Source organism: Zea mays, chromosome 5, assembly GCF_902167145.1.
Source record: "Zea mays cultivar B73 chromosome 5, Zm-B73-REFERENCE-NAM-5.0, whole genome shotgun sequence".
Classification (NCBI taxonomy): Eukaryota; Viridiplantae; Streptophyta; class Magnoliopsida; order Poales; family Poaceae; genus Zea; species Zea mays.
Window position 1 is genome coordinate 3,373,113 of NC_050100.1, and position 16,380 is coordinate 3,389,492.

Here is a 16,380-nt window from a genome sequence, read left to right on the forward strand (position 1 = left end):
ATGCCAGAGCCAACCCATGTTAGTCTTAGCAATTAAACATGTGTCGAGCTCAGCTCTATCAAAATCTACTAAGTATAGCTGACCCTCTAACACACCCTTAAATGCTATTGAATCATCACTTCTTCTAAAGACAGTGACACCTATATCAGTAAAAAGATAGTTGTAGCCCATTTGACATAATTGGGAAACAGAAAGCAAGTTGTAATCTAATGAATCAACAAGAAAAACATTGGAAATGGAATGGTCAGGTGAAATAGCAATTTTACCCAAACCTTTGACCAACCCTTGATTTCCATCCCCAAATGTGATAGCTCGTTGGGGATCTTTGTTTTTCTCATATGAGGAGAACATCCTTTTCTCCCCGGTCATGTGGTTTGTGCACCCGCTGTCGAGTATCCAACTTGAGCCTCCGGATGCATAAACCTACAAAACAAATTTAGTTCTTGACTTTAGGTACCCAAACTGTTTTGGGTCCTTTGGCATTAGATACAAGAACTTTGGGTACCCAAACACAAGTCTTGGAACCCTTGTGCTTGCCCCCAACAAATTTGGCAACTACCTTGCCGGATTTGCTAGTAAGCACATAAGATGCATCAAAAGTTTTAAATGAAATGGCATGATCATTTGATGCATTAGGAGTTTTCTTTCTAGGCAACTTGGCACGGGTTGGTTGCCTAGAGCTAGATGTCTCACCCTTATACATAAAAGCATGGTTAGGGCCAGAGTGAGACTTCCTAGAATGAATCTTCCTAATTTTGCTCTCAGGATAGCCTGCAGGGTATAAAATGTAACCCTCGTTATCCTGAGGCATGGGAGCTTTGCCCTTAACAAAGTTAGACAAGTTCTTAGGAGGGGCATTAAGTTTGACATTGTCTCCCCTTTGGAAGCCAATGCCATCCTTGATGCCAGGGCGTCTCCCATTATAAAGCATGCTACGAGCAAATTTAAATTTCTCATTTTCTAAGTTGTGCTCGGCAATTTTAGCATCTAGTTTAGCTATATGATCATTTTGTTTTTTAATTAAGGCTAGGTGATCATGGATAGCATCAACATTAATATCTCTACATCTAGTGCAAATAGAAACATGCTCAACATTAGATGTAGAGGGTTTGCAAGATTTAAGTTCTACAACCTTAGCATGCAACATTTCATTCTTAGTTCTAAGGTCGGAAATAATAGCATTGCAAACATTAAAATCTTTAGCCTTAGCAATTAAATTTTCATTCTCTAATCTAAGGCTAGCAAGAGATGCATTCAATTCATCAATCTTAGCAAGCAAGTCAACGTTATCATCTCTAAGATTGGTAATTGAAACATTACAAACATGTGAATCAACCTTAGCATTTAAAGTAGCATTTTCATTTCTAAGGTTGTCAATCATCTCACGGCAAGTGCTTAGCTCACTAGACAGTTTTTCACATTTTTCAACTTGTAGAGCGTAAGCATTTTTAACCTTAACATGTTTCTTATTCTCCTTGATTAGGAAGTCCTCTTGGGAGTCCAAGAGATCATCCTTTTCATGGATGGCACTAATTAGTTCATTTAATTTTTCCTTTTGTTCCATGTTAAGGTTAGCAAAAAGAATGCGCAAGTTATCCTCCTCATTTTTATCATCATCCTCATCACTAGATGTTTCATATTTGGTGGAGGACCTTGATTTTACCTTCTTTTTGCCGTCCTTGGCCATGAGACACTTGTGGCCGACGTTGGGGAAGAGAAGGCCCTTGGTGACGGCGATGTTGGCGGCGTCCTCGTCGTCGGAGGAGTCGCTTGAGCTTTCGTCGGAGTCCCACTCCCGACAAACATGGGCATCGCCGCCCTTCTTCTTGTAGTATTTCTTCTTCTCCTTTCTTCTTCCCTTCTTGTCGTCGCCCCTGTCACTGTCACTAGACATAGGACATTTTGCAATGAAGTGACCGGGCTTACCACACTTGTAGCAAACCTTCTTGGAACGGGGTTTGTAGTCCTTCCCCTTCCGTTGCTTGAGAATTTGCCGAAAGCTTTTGATGATTAGGGCCATCTCCTCGTTGTCGAGCTTGGAGGCGTCAATTGGTTGTCTACTTGTAGACTCCTCCTTCTTCTCCTCCGTTGCCTTGAAGGCCACCGGTTGTGCCTCGGAGGTGGAAGGCTCGTCAAGCTCGTTGATCTTCTTGGAGCCCTTAATCATGCATTCAAAACTCACAAAATTCCCGATAACTTCCTCGGGGGTCATTAGTGGATATCTAGGATTCCCACGAATTAATTGTACTTGAGTGGGGTTAAGGAAAATAAGAGCTCTTAGAATAACCTTAACCACTTCGTGGTCATCCCATTTTGTGCTCCCGAGGTTGCGCACTTGGTTCACCAAGGTCTTGAGCCGGTTGTACATGTCTTGTGGCTCCTCCCCTTGGCGAAGACGGAAGCGACCGAGCTCCCCCTCGATCGTTTCCCGCTTGGTGATCTTGGTGAGTTCATCACCCTCGTGCGCCGTCTTGAGTAGGTCCCAAATCTCCTTGGCGTTCTTCAATCCTTGTACTTTGTTGTATTCCTCCTTGCTTAGGGAGGCAAGGAGGATAGTTGCGGCTTGGGAGTTGAAGTGCTCGATTTGGGCCACTTCGTCCGTGTCATAGTCCTCATCCCCTATTGATGGTACCTGTACACCATACTCAACAACATCCCATATTCTTTTGTGGAGAGAGGTTAGATGAAATCGCATCAAATTACTCCACATAGCATAATCTTCACCATTAAAAGTTGGTGGTTTGCCTAATGGGACGGAAAGTAAAGGTGTATGTTTAGGAATGCGAGGGTAGCGTAGGGGGATCTTACTATACTTCTTGCGCTCTTGGCGCTTAGAAGTGACGGAGGGCGCATCGGAGTCGGAGGTAGAAGTTGATGAAGTGTCGGTCTCGTAGTAGACCACCTTCCTCATCCTCTTGTGCTTATCGCCTTTCCGATGCGGCTTGTGGGAAGAAGATTTTTCCTTCTTCTCTTTGTGGTGAGAAGAAGATTTCTTCTCCTTCCCTTTGTTGGAGGAGCTCTTCTTCTTCTCCCTCCTTTTGGTGCGGGACTCTTCCGATGAAGTGCTCCCGTAGCTTGTAGTGGGCTTTTCGCCGGTCTCCATCTCCTTCTTGGCGTGATCTCCCGACATCACTTCGAGCGGTTAGGCTCTAATGAAGAACCGGGCTCTGATACCAATTGATAGTCGCCTAGAGGGGGGGGGTGAATAGGGCGAAACTGAAATTTACAAAAATAATCACAACTACAAGCCGGTGTTAGCGTTAGTAATAATAAATGAGTCCGCAAGAGAGGGCGCAAAACAAATCGCAAGCAAATAAAGAGAGTGACACGTGGATTTGTTTTACCGAGGTTCGGTTCTTGCAAACCTACTCCCCGTTGAGGAGGCCACAAAGGCCGGGTCTCTTTCAACCCTTCCCTCTCTCAAACGGTCCCTCGGACCGAGCGAGCTTTCCTTCTTCTCAATCAACCGGGAACAAAACTTCCCTACAAGGGCCACCACACAATCGGTGCCTCTTGCCTCGGTTACAATTGAGTGTTGATCACAAGAGCAAAAGAGAAAGAAAGAATGCGATCCAAGCGCAAGAGCTCAAAAGAACACGGCAAATCTCTCTCGCTAGTCACTAAAGGCTTGAGTGGAATTGGAGAGGATTTGATCTCTTTGTATGTGTCTAGAATTGAATGCCTAGCTCTTGTAAGTGGTTAGAAGTTGGAAAACTTGGATGGCAATGAATGTGGGGTGGTTGGGGTATTTATAGCCCCAACCACCAAATGTGGCCGTTGCTGGGAGCTCTCTGTTCGATGGCGCACCGGACAGTCCGGTGCACACCGGACAGTCCGGTGCCCCCTGCCACGTCATCGTTGCCGTTGGATTCTGACCGTTGGAGCTCTGACATGTGGCCCCGCCTGGATGTCCGGTGTACACCGGACATGAACTGTTCATTGTCCGGTGCGTCGGTATGGGCGCGCCTGCCGACTGCGCGCGCAGAGCGCGCATTAAATGCGCTTGCAGGTGACCGTTGGCGCGGAAGTAGCCGTTGCTCCGTGGTTCACCGGACAGTCCGGTGAATTTTAGCGGAGCGGCTGCCGCGCGAACCCGAGGCTGGCGAGTTCCGGAGGCCGATCTTCCTTGGAGCACCGGACATGTCCGGTGCACACCGGACAGTCCGGTGAATTATAGCGCGCCGGCTTCCGAGAAATCCCGAGGGTGAAGAGTTTGAGTCTGAGTCCCCTGGTGCACCGGACAGGTACTGTTCACTGTCCGGTGGCACACCGGACAGTCCGGTGCGCCAGACCAGGGGTGCCCTCGGTTGCCCCTTTGCTCCTTTATTGAATCCAACACTTGATCTTTTTATTGGCTAGATGTGAACCTTTTGCACCTGTATAACTTATACACTAGAGCAAACTAGTCAGTCCAATATTTGTGTTGGGCAATTCAACCACCAAAATTATTTAGGAACTAGGTGTAAGCCTAATTCCCTTTCATTTTAGCAATTCATTTCTCAAATGTCTACTACGCGTGCAAAGCGTGCGAACATCACTAGTTCAAATTAAAATACATACTCTCTCCCTTTCAAATTAAAATACGTTTCTGAAAGTCGCCTAGAGGGGGGGGGGTGGATAGGCGAAACCTGAAAATTAAAACTTTATCCCCCAACTAGATCCTTTGATTAGTGGTTAGAACAAGATGAACAATTATCGGAGTATAAAAACTAAGTTCTTGCTAGTAAAGAGTATAGCTTTCAAATAATGCGGAAGTGATAAACCAATACAACTAATAAGTCTATGATAATAAAGCAAGAAAGCTTAGATGAAAAGAGCACTAACTCAAGTTCTTTCTTGCGGAGTGTTGCTTCACTTAAATGAGAGTTTAACTTGAAGCAACACCAAATGATATGAGCAAAGAATAGTGCAAGAGAACTTAGAGTAAGGGAAAGCAAACAAATCACAAGCAAAAGCACAATTAACACGGGTGATTTGTTTTACCGAGGTTCGGCCCTCGAAGGCCTAGTCCCCGTTGAGGAGTCCACTTAAGGACGGGTCTTTTTCAACCCTTTCCCTCTCTCCCGATCACACAAGGATCGGCGAGCTCTTCTTCTTCTCAAGGATCACTCTCGATCCCACAAGGACCACCACACTCTTTGGTGTCTCTTGCTAGCTTTTACAAGCCTCCAAAACTTTGGAGGAAGATCGAATGGGAGTCAAAACTCCACGCGCAAATGAACACAAAGATGTAGCACACACTATCTCTCTATGAATCTCACAAGGCGCTAGGGCTAAACTCAATTGAGTAGCTCTCAATTGCTTGCTCTCTCTTTTGTGGCACTTGTGTTGGTTGTAGCGGACTAGATCTTGTGTATAGGATGTATCAATGAATATATGTGGATGGGAGGGCTTGAGTATGTCAACTAGATGACTTGGAATGTTGCTTGGGCTCCCACACTTTGAAGTGGCCGGTTGGGGTGGTATTTATAGCCCTCAACCACCCATATAGCCGTTGGGGCGCATCTGCCAGAAATTGCACTGGCGGACGGTCCGCGGCTAGGGCCCGGACGGTCCGCGACCCTCCAACGGTCGATTCTGACATCTTCAACGGATACTTCTGACAGATCAACGGTTAGATCAACGGCTATCTGCCTCGGTGACACCACGCGGACGGTCCGCCCTTGGTCCCGGACGGTCCGCGCCAGCTATATAATTCCTTTTGCTCAACTTGTCACCTTCGGGCTGAACCAGGTCTTCACCTGCGGACTGTCCGCAAATTATAGCCGGACGGTCCGCGCGTTGTAGCTGGACGGTCCGTGGTTTATTCGGACTGTCCCTGATTTATAGTTCCTGGTCGAAGTCAAAGCGGTGACGCGGACGGTCCGCCGCAAGGGCCCGGACGGTCCGCGCGTGGTCTCGGACGGTGCTTGCTCTTCCATCGGACGGTCCGCAGTAGAGACACATGTTTTGCATTGGTTCTGTCCGAGGTTTATTTAGGTGTCGCGGACGGTCTGCCGCAAAGACCCGGACGGTCCGCGCTTGGCCTGATTTTCCAAAAAGCTTCTCCTGTCCGGAATAATCTACGGTATTCCAGACAGTCGATTTAGTATAGTTGTAGATGAACCTTTGGCACCTGTAGAGCATATAATCTAGAGCAAACTAGTTAGTCCAATTATTTGTGTTGGGCAATTCAACCACCAAAATCATTTAGGAAAAGGTTTGAGCCTATTTCCCTTTCAATCTCCCCCTTTTTGGTGATTGATGCCAACACAAACCAAAGCAAATAAATAAGTGCAGAATTGAACTAGTTTGCATAAGGTAAGTGCAAAGGTTACTTTGAAATTAGACCAATTTACATTTAATGTTTTAGACCATGCTTGCACCAATTGTTTTGTTTTTGCAAACTCTTTTGGAAATTCTTTTCAAAATGTTTTGCAAAATAGTCAAAGGATAAATAAATAAGATTTTGAGAAGCATTTTCAAGATTTGAAATTTTCTCCCCCTGTTTCAAATGCTTTTCCTTTGACTAAACAAAACTCCCCCTCAATGAAATCCTCCTCTTAGTGTTCAAGAGGGTTTTAAGATATCAATTTTGAAAATACTACTTTCTCCCCCTTTTGAACATAATAAGATACCAATTTGAAATTTACCAATTGAAAATCATTAGTTTTACCAATTTGAAATTAGGCAATTTGAAATTAGGAGGTGGTGGTGCGTGGTGCGGTCATTTTGCTTTGGGCCTAATACTTTCTCCCCCTTTGGCATGAATCGCCAAAAACGGATACTCAGAGTGAAATGTAGGCCCTCAACCAACTACTTTCTCCCCTTTGGCAAATAAAACATGAGTGAAGATTATACCAAAGACGGAGAGATGGCGGGATACCGGCAAAGAGTGGATAATACCAATGGAGTTGAGTGGAAGCGATGTCTTTGCCGAATACTCCATTTCCCTTTCAATCTAAGACTTAATACATGAGATGCTCATGAAAACATATTAGTCTTAGCCTTGGCACACAATGAAAGATAAGAAATATGCAAATGTACCAAAGGAAAGAGACATGATTTAAAAAGATATGTCAATTAATCTTAATCAATTCTATACAATATAGATTGCTCCCCCTAAATATGTGCATAGAGAGGAAAACAAATTTTTGTTCTAAAAAGCCAAGTGCACATAATTAGGTTAATGAGACCATGTCTATATCATAAAGAGTGGAAAGTGCATTGTGTCATAGTATAAGTGAGATGCTCATGACATTATATGCACTTATGAAAGCATGTTATAAATATCCCAAGCATTTACCCTTAAGGATTTCAAGGAGACTTAAGGACCATCCACCTTTGAAACAAAAGGTAGCTTATCCTCGTTACAAGGTTAAGCTTTAAGCTCCTTGACAATAAAATTACTTCACCCAGTTTAAACAAAGATGTAAAAATGAATGTTTGAGAAGTTAAACTAGGTATGAAGCAGGGTTAATGCATGAACATGCTTTTTCTTCCTTTTATACAAGATATGCAAGGAATGTAGGAAGATTTAGGTACATGTATAATTAAGTATTGAATGGTTTTACCTTTTTGTACCTTTACATGGTGATGCTCTCTTCATTGTGCTCTGTCCTTAGTCTTAGTTGCTTTAAGACCTGTACTCAAGATAATATATGGAAATATTTTGTACAAGAGAGAGTTCTACGACTTGTGATCCTTTTCTAAGTCATGTTATTATATATATCAAGTAGATCACAAATTGCATAAATGTATCATGAATTCTCCTTTTAACTTAGTGCATATCAAGATAGATGTCGATTGAAATTACTAATTGAAATCAAATTGAAATTGCATGAAGCACTAAGAAGCATAAGTGATAATTGAAGTTATTCAATGATCATACAACAGGTGCGATCAAAAGAACAACATATGCATTAGATTTTCAAACATGCTTATAAATAGGAGAATCCGATAAATATGCTACTCTGACATTGAAAGCTACAATCCTTGATAAAGGTGACATTATTTTACCAAGATGAATTGAAATGTAGTAGCATGCCTTATGAGAAACTTGTTCTCATACAAGAGACTATATGAGATTACTAAGGTAGCGTGCTCGTCTCAATATAACAAAGATATAGAGATAGGCTCCCCCTAGAGATATGCATCAAAAATGAAAGAATTGGGATGCACTTATTTTTAAGGGCAAATGGGGAGAAGCACTATTTATCTTTGATCAAGGCTTATACGATTTGCAATAAACAACTTAAGCCTTGTGTTCTCACAATGAAAAAGATTTAGAATACTCACAACCACACCATTGATGCTCTTGACAAACTTATTGTCCAAGTAGGTGTTGTTTCACTTAATGTCTTTCATGTGAGTGTCCTCCCTTTATAGTTGACTCTTTTTCCTTCCAAACTTAATGAAAATACTTAAGAGAGATGTTAATAGCATAAGGGAGTAAAAGATGAATGATGATTTCTTTAGATAGAAAATAAAGACAATTCATCATCCATAGATCATACATACATGAAGTAAAGTCCTTAACACTAGTGCACATTATTTAAAAGGAGGAACATGCACTATTTAAACATTTGATTAATCATAGGAATTTACTTCTTCATATTGAATTTATTGATCATTACTTAAAGGCAAGTCAATATGAGAACATATATAACAAAGGTATGAAATAGATTCTAATGGATAAGTGTATTAATGAAAATGAGATTGGATGCAAATCTTAGCCAATCTAAATTCAATAAAGAATCTATTTCTTCACAAAGATAGGATATGATAATTTAGAGTGAATAACTATTGATGGGAACTAAATCTGATAAATAAGGTGAGTTCCCATACCTTCGCTTTTACCTTTCTTTCTCAGGGTGAAGATCAACCCTTTGAGGCTTGTGGCTTTAAACTTGCACTTACTTTCTTGTAGATTTTCATAGGTAAGCTCAATAGAAATGTTAGTAGCAACACAAGCACTAGTTTCCCTTTTTGTAATCATTTTGGTAAGGAATGAGAAGTTAGATTAACAAAACATGGAAACTCTATAGCATGAACTAGATTATTCATAGATGATGTTATGCTCAATTTTAACTCATAAAACAAGCATAAATAATCCTTTGAGATTATAGGAATAAATCTAAATCATGATTTGGAAAGCGATAAATGTGAAAGAATCATATCCAATTAAGCAATAAGAGATACAACATGAATTATTGGATAGAATTTCCTAGACATGACGAGATACGCATTTCCATAGAGAAACTTATTCTCTACAAGTGAGACTACTTAAATTACTTAGATAAAAATATTAGTCTCACTTTTCTAGCTATAGAGAGAATTTTTCCTTTTATAAGTGTCCTAAGTATTTGAATTTCTTACATGACACCTTATTCTTTTAAGAACATGAAATATCTCTCTATATCTAGAACATGGCAATAATAGAATAGTTAATGTAAAGACATGCCATGTGAACTTGCAACAATTTAAAGACATGTAGATTGTCATAATATAGAATTTGATAAATACACAATCTACCATATGAGAGGAATTTCTTCAAAGAATGATGACATAATTTTAAAACATCCTTAAATGCTTTCTATTTCTATGTGACTACACAAGACACATGACAAATTAAGATAATTGCACTTAAGAATATAAATGTTACCATCCCTTGACTTTCCTCCATGTTGCAGGCTTTGATATTCCGCACATGGTGATTCTTTATTTCCTACAACATTAATATCTTGCCGAGATGATATGAGTTTTGAATACAATAAACTGAAGTAACCTTGGGTCAATCTTGAATATGTAGATCATTTGAAGATTGATAGCTTGAGTTGATAAGAATTGAATTAACTCCCTCAAGCACCCCAAAGGTTCATACCATCTCCTTCTCCTACAAATCTTGTCAAGCACATTTTGGTACCCATCGCTTGATGGGTCCGTTAAGGTTAGTAAACAAAGATCTAGGAACCCAAGTGTCCTTTGTGCTAGCGCTTGGTAAACTTGTTACCTTTCTAGCACAAGTTGCAATCTTGGGTTGCCTAGTTATATATGAATCAAATGACAAGTTAGGAGTGAGATTTTTACCAATGGGACAATCTTTGCATTGATGTCCCTTCTTTCGGCATGTGTAGCATAGGCGTTTTCCAAATTTTGAAGATTTCTTCTTTCCTTGTTTGTTGCCTGCTACATGGTTAGTAAAAACCTTCTTTTCTAACCCTATGCCTTTTTGTTTTAAATGGGGACAAGATCTAAGCAAGTGTCCCTTCTTGGAGCATTTAAAACAAAGTCTATCATCCTTGTTAATAATCAAGCCATTTTTAATGTAGGGACATGACCTAATCAAGTGCCCCTCTTTAAAGCATTCACTACACCTCTTAATGTGAAGTGTGGCTTGATCATTACCTTGGATGTTACCTTTTGTGGAGGCGTGGTTGAGGCTTTTGGAGGAGGTGTTGAATTTCTTCTTTTGTTTATTCCTCTTGGCAATCCTCAAATCCTTGACATTTTCTTCAAGGGATGTAGTGCATGCCACGGTTGTTCCCGTCTCAAGCTTCTTCACCATGTGATCACAGTTATCTTGAGAAGGTTGGGCAATGCATTTCCCTTTAAGTTGTGTCAAGCTCTTCTTTAGCCTCTCATTTTCTTCTTTGAGCTTTTGATATGAATCATCATTTGTTCCTGTAGATTCTAGCTCAAAAGAAGATTTGCTTGTCGACGAACAACAAGCATTAGCACATGGTAATATAGTATCAATTTGAATACATGTGCATGAGTGAGGTTGTTGGGATTTTAAATTTTCTATCACAACCTCATGAGCAATGTTTAATATGATATGATCATCTCTAAGATTTTCATGAGAGCATAGGAGCATATCATATTTTTCTTGAAAAGCTAGATTTTCAATTTTTAGCTTTTCCACTTGGTCCTTAAGCAAGGTATTCCTATTTACTAATTGAGCGATACAATGTGAAGCGTTATTTTGCTCAATTGAGATAGTTTCATACCTTTGGACCAAATCAACATGAGAGCACTTTAGCTCCTCATGTTCTTTAGTCAACTCGTCAAAGTGTTGCATCTTTATGGAGAGAATATCTTCTAGCCTTTGACGAGCTTCGCTTTGCTCTCTCGCTCTTTCTAGAAGTTTGAGCATGACCGCCTTATCTTCTTGGCTTAGGCGAGCGTAGAGATGCACAAAACTTCTTTCTTCCTCCTCATCCTCATTTGTGCTTCTGCTATCATTTTCATTGGCCACACAACACATGTGGGAATCGAAATGGGAAGACAAACCTTTTGGAGAGGTGGATTCATCGTTTGGTCTCCATCGTTCATTTTCTCCTTCTTCCTTGCAAGGGTTAGTATCACAAAAACTAAAGGAAGTAGAGGCATCAAATGAACTATTATGTTTGGACTCATCAAACTTGATTTTAATTCTAGTCCAAATATCATGCGCATCGGGAATGGATTCGTTATAGTTTGATATGAAGGCATGATAATCTTCTTTGCTAAGAGAATTAGTTAAGATGTCAAAAGCTAGATAGTTTAAGCGATAACATCTTTGATCCTCCTCGGAATTAATTTTTCCATTAAAACTAGAGGGAAAAATACTCTTGTTAATAATTTGTTCTAATTGAGGATGTATGGTTCTAAAGGCATTTATCACACTAGTAGACCATGAATCATAATTAGAACAATCATCACATAATATCTCAAGAGTTACCTCCTTCCGAGTTGGGTTCTCCTGGGTCTTCTTGTTCTTTTGGGATCTTCTACGAGCCATCACTTCGAGTTGTTAGACTCAAGATGAAGTGCCTAGCTCCGATACCAATTGAAAGTCGCCTAGAGGGGGGGGTGGATAGGCGAAACCTGAAAATTAAAACTTTATCCCCCAACTAGATCCTTTGATTAGTGGTTAGAACAAGATGAACAATTATCGGAGTATAAAAACTAAGTTCTTGCTAGTAAAGAGTATAGCTTTCAAATAATGCGGAAGTGATAAACCAATACAACTAATAAGTCTATGATAATAAAGCAAGAAAGCTTAGATGAAAAGAGCACTAACTCAAGTTCTTTCTTGCGGAGTGTTGCTTCACTTAAATGAGAGTTTAACTTGAAGCAACACCAAATGATATGAGCAAAGAATAGTGCAAGAGAACTTAGAGTAAGGGAAAGCAAACAAATCACAAGCAAAAGCACAATTAACACGGGTGATTTGTTTTACCGAGGTTCGGCCCTCGAAGGCCTAGTCCCCGTTGAGGAGTCCACTTAAGGACGGGTCTTTTTCAACCCTTTCCCTCTCTCCCGATCACACAAGGATCGGCGAGCTCTTCTTCTTCTCAAGGATCACTCTCGATCCCACAAGGACCACCACACTCTTTGGTGTCTCTTGCTAGCTTTTACAAGCCTCCAAAACTTTGGAGGAAGATCGAATGGGAGTCAAAACTCCACGCGCAAATGAACACAAAGATGTAGCACACACTATCTCTCTATGAATCTCACAAGGCGCTAGGGCTAAACTCAATTGAGTAGCTCTCAATTGCTTGCTCTCTCTTTTGTGGCACTTGTGTTGGTTGTAGCGGACTAGATCTTGTGTATAGGATGTATCAATGAATATATGTGGATGGGAGGGCTTGAGTATGTCAACTAGATGACTTGGAATGTTGCTTGGGCTCCCACACTTTGAAGTGGCCGGTTGGGGTGGTATTTATAGCCCTCAACCACCCATATAGCCGTTGGGGCGCATCTGCCAGAAATTGCACTGGCGGACGGTCCGCGGCTAGGGCCCGGACGGTCCGTGACCCTCCAACGGTCGATTCTGACATCTTCAACGGATACTTCTGACAGATCAACGGTTAGATCAACGGCTATCTGCCTCGGTGACACCACGCGGACGGTCCGCCCTTGGTCCCGGACGGTCCGCGCCAGCTATATAATTCCTTTTGCTCAACTTGTCACCTTCGGGCTGAACCAGGTCTTCACCTGCGGACTGTCCGCAAATTATAGCCGGACGGTCCGCGCGTTGTAGCTGGACGGTCCGTGGTTTATTCGGACTGTCCCTGATTTATAGTTCCTGGTCGAAGTCAAAGCGGTGACGCGGACGGTCCGCCGCAAGGGCCCGGACGGTCCGCGCGTGGTCTCGGACGGTGCTTGCTCTTCCATCGGACGGTCCGCAGTAGAGACACATGTTTTGCATTGGTTCTGTCCGAGGTTTATTTAGGTGTCGCGGACGGTCTGCCGCAAAGACCCGGACGGTCCGCGCTTGGCCTGATTTTCCAAAAAGCTTCTCCTGTCCGGAATAATCTACGGTATTCCGGACAGTCGATTTAGTATAGTTGTAGATGAACCTTTGGCACCTGTAGAGCATATAATCTAGAGCAAACTAGTTAGTCCAATTATTTGTGTTGGGCAATTCAACCACCAAAATCATTTAGGAAAAGGTTTGAGCCTATTTCCCTTTCAGTTTCGACTATAAACGAGTATGTTTGGACTATTTAATGTGTTGTCTCTTAGCATAGTTTTTAGTGGTCGTCCATGGAGGTGCGCGTTTGAAGAGATAAATAAGTCAAGGTTATGAGAAAATGTGATGAAAACTAATGATAAAAATAAAATGAGAGATGTCAATAAAAAATATCTAAAGTTGTAATAAGGACGTTTGACATGGCTCTGCTCCACTCTAGAGCAGCTCTACTCTAAAACTCTGGATAGAGCAGCTCTGCTCTAGAGTTTAGATTGTTTCTCATAACTGGTGGTAGTGGCCGGTAAATAACTCCAAACTCTATGACTATGTATTTTTTTGGAATTTTCGAAGCAGCAAAAGAGATACTCCAAAAAATTATACTGCAGCTCCAAAAACTCCATAGAGTTACAACTCTGGAGTTAGGGTGTTTCGCATGCTCGGACAGTTCCTTTTTAGAGTTTTACTTTGGAGCCATATCAAACAGGCCCTAATTATCGAAGTATTAAGCTAATAAGACATATTATAAATATGTGGGAGATAGTTATTTAACGTGTTTGAGAGAAATAACAAGAATCTTTATGAACCAATTTAGTTTTATACTCAAAAGGTCAACATTAAAGTCATTTTCTTAATAAACAAGTGATGGAGCATAAGAGAAGGATTACGCAGAGTTTTCCTTGAGTTGGAGAAGGCTTGACAAAATATCAATCAATATTTTGTGGTGGTCTTTGGACAAATATAAAATTCCAATAAAGTATATTGGACTCAATAAGGACATGTATAACAATATCTTGACCAGTATTTGAATAAGTCATGGGGACACAAATGACTTTTCAACTAGAATATGATTGCATCAAGGTTTAGTTTTGAGCTATTACCTTTTTAATTTAGTGATGGATGTTGTCATGACATACGGACAAGAGGGAATTCCTCGATGCATGCTATTTACAAACGATGTAATGCTACCTAATGAAAGTCAGACATGAGTAAATAGGAAAGTGAAGTTGCGACGAGGAACTCTACAATCCAAATGTTTTAAACTCTGTATAACTAAAATTGAATATACAATATATGACTTTGGCACTACTACACATAAAGGAAGGAGAAAGGCCAGCAAGAATGATATATGTTTATATTTAGGATCAATGCTACAAAGAGTGACAAACATCAACGAAGATGTCAGACATAAAATTATTGTAGAGGTGAATGAAGTGGTTTCAAGTATCTAACGTTCTATGTGACAAAAAGGATACCGGAGAAGCTAGCTAAAAGGTAGGTTTTATAGAAGGAGGATTAGATTTGTTATATTGTATATTGTAGAACATTAGCCTACAAAAACATGACATGTTGATGAGATAAGTGCTACGAAAGTATATATATTGTGTTGGATTTGAGGCCATAAAAAGGTCGAGTTCGGGACGACGATATACGTGATAGGCTAGATATAACATCAGTTCAAGAAAACCTTCTCTAATAGATGGATCTCCATCATCTACGTAGACTAGAGTATTCTGTTGAAATGGTATTGGACATGTCCAATACAGACATCTAAAGGCCCCAATATGTTGTGATAGCAATAGAGAGAAATGTCCAAGTTGACATAAAAAGAGAAAATTAAAAGAGGTTGAAAGAATGAATATATATAATAGTTATCCACGTAAACAAACGTTTACTTGCAGTTTATGTTAGATTCTAACTCTAATCTACCCTAACTTTTTTGGTAAAAAATATTTTGTTGTTTTATTGGAGGCAAGTGGGTGCCATGAACAAACAGGACAGTAGGACACCATTTACTAGTCGAGGGTGTCGTATCTTCCATATGATTAGGCTTTGATTTAGCATTTTCTGCCGTCATCTTGCACGGTTGCACCTGACGCGCTGTACCGATGTCACAGACATACTCGTACTGTTGTATACACGTATTAATATTTTTTCATACCACAAGACATTCTAAAGATCTAACAGATCTCGTTGACATCATTAGATAACACTTTCTTTCGGTCAACCAGGTTATCTAAACTCTCTTCATTTCCTTAGTCTCCATAGAGGCATAGAGTGGGACTATTGATTCTTTATCATCTTTGTTTTAATGCCCCAATTCGTACGCTTTTCTATATGCTTACACTAAAAATGAATCAAAAATCAGCAAATGCTTTCACATATCTTGTTTCAGTAAAATACTAACTACATTTACATACAATTGACATATTCTATTTAAACTATTGCAGGAAGTTCCTGCTGACAAGGACAAAGAGATCGAACCTAATCTTCGGTCTCCTCCAAAAAGGTAAACTTCTATACACTTATCTAATACAAGTCAAGAATATCAATTGTTCTTCATATACTTTTAGCGCAAAACATAGATTTATGCCTTATATTTCGTAATAATCAGTAAATTTAATAATGCTCTAAATTTCATTCCACAGGCACAAACAAGAACCACTAACAATCAAGGATTCCACGGAACCAGAGCACCGCCAAGAATGATATGTGCAAGCGTATAGAATTAGTTCAAAGAATAGCTAATGTCTACATTCTGTGCAACCTCTTTTATAACCCTGAAATTGTAGTACTAACAACAATACAATCAGTTCGTATGGCCTGGCTCGTTTCTCTGTAGGGTAGATTGTCTTTCTAAAGGAGCCATTAAGACTAAATATTATTAGCTTGTATAATTAATACTCAGAACCTAATGACTGCTTAGTGCTCTAATTATTGTATATATTTTATTAAATCTGGCTTTATCTCTGTTAAAAAAATACCATGTGATGAAATGCAGAAATTAATTTCTTGGACGAAATCATTTTAGACTCCTTAAAAATTATGTTTTTGGTGATATCCGAACAGCAGCCGGTCTGCAAACATTTTTTTTTCCTGAGCAAGAGGGTATACGAGTTATCTCTCATCAAATTGGAACAGGGAGTAAATATACAATGAATATT

General features: G+C 40.3%; 1 long non-coding RNA gene across 1 annotated transcript; it reads left to right on the top strand.

The window, feature by feature from the left end:
* The first annotated feature begins 15,423 nt into the window (after window positions 1-15,423).
* Window positions 15,424-16,172, top strand: LOC103625783 (uncharacterized). The gene is made up of 2 exons (XR_552531.2): window positions 15,424-15,725; window positions 15,865-16,172. It is a non-coding gene; the product is annotated as an uncharacterized lncRNA (long non-coding RNA).
* Window positions 16,173-16,380: the final 208 nt, after the last annotated feature.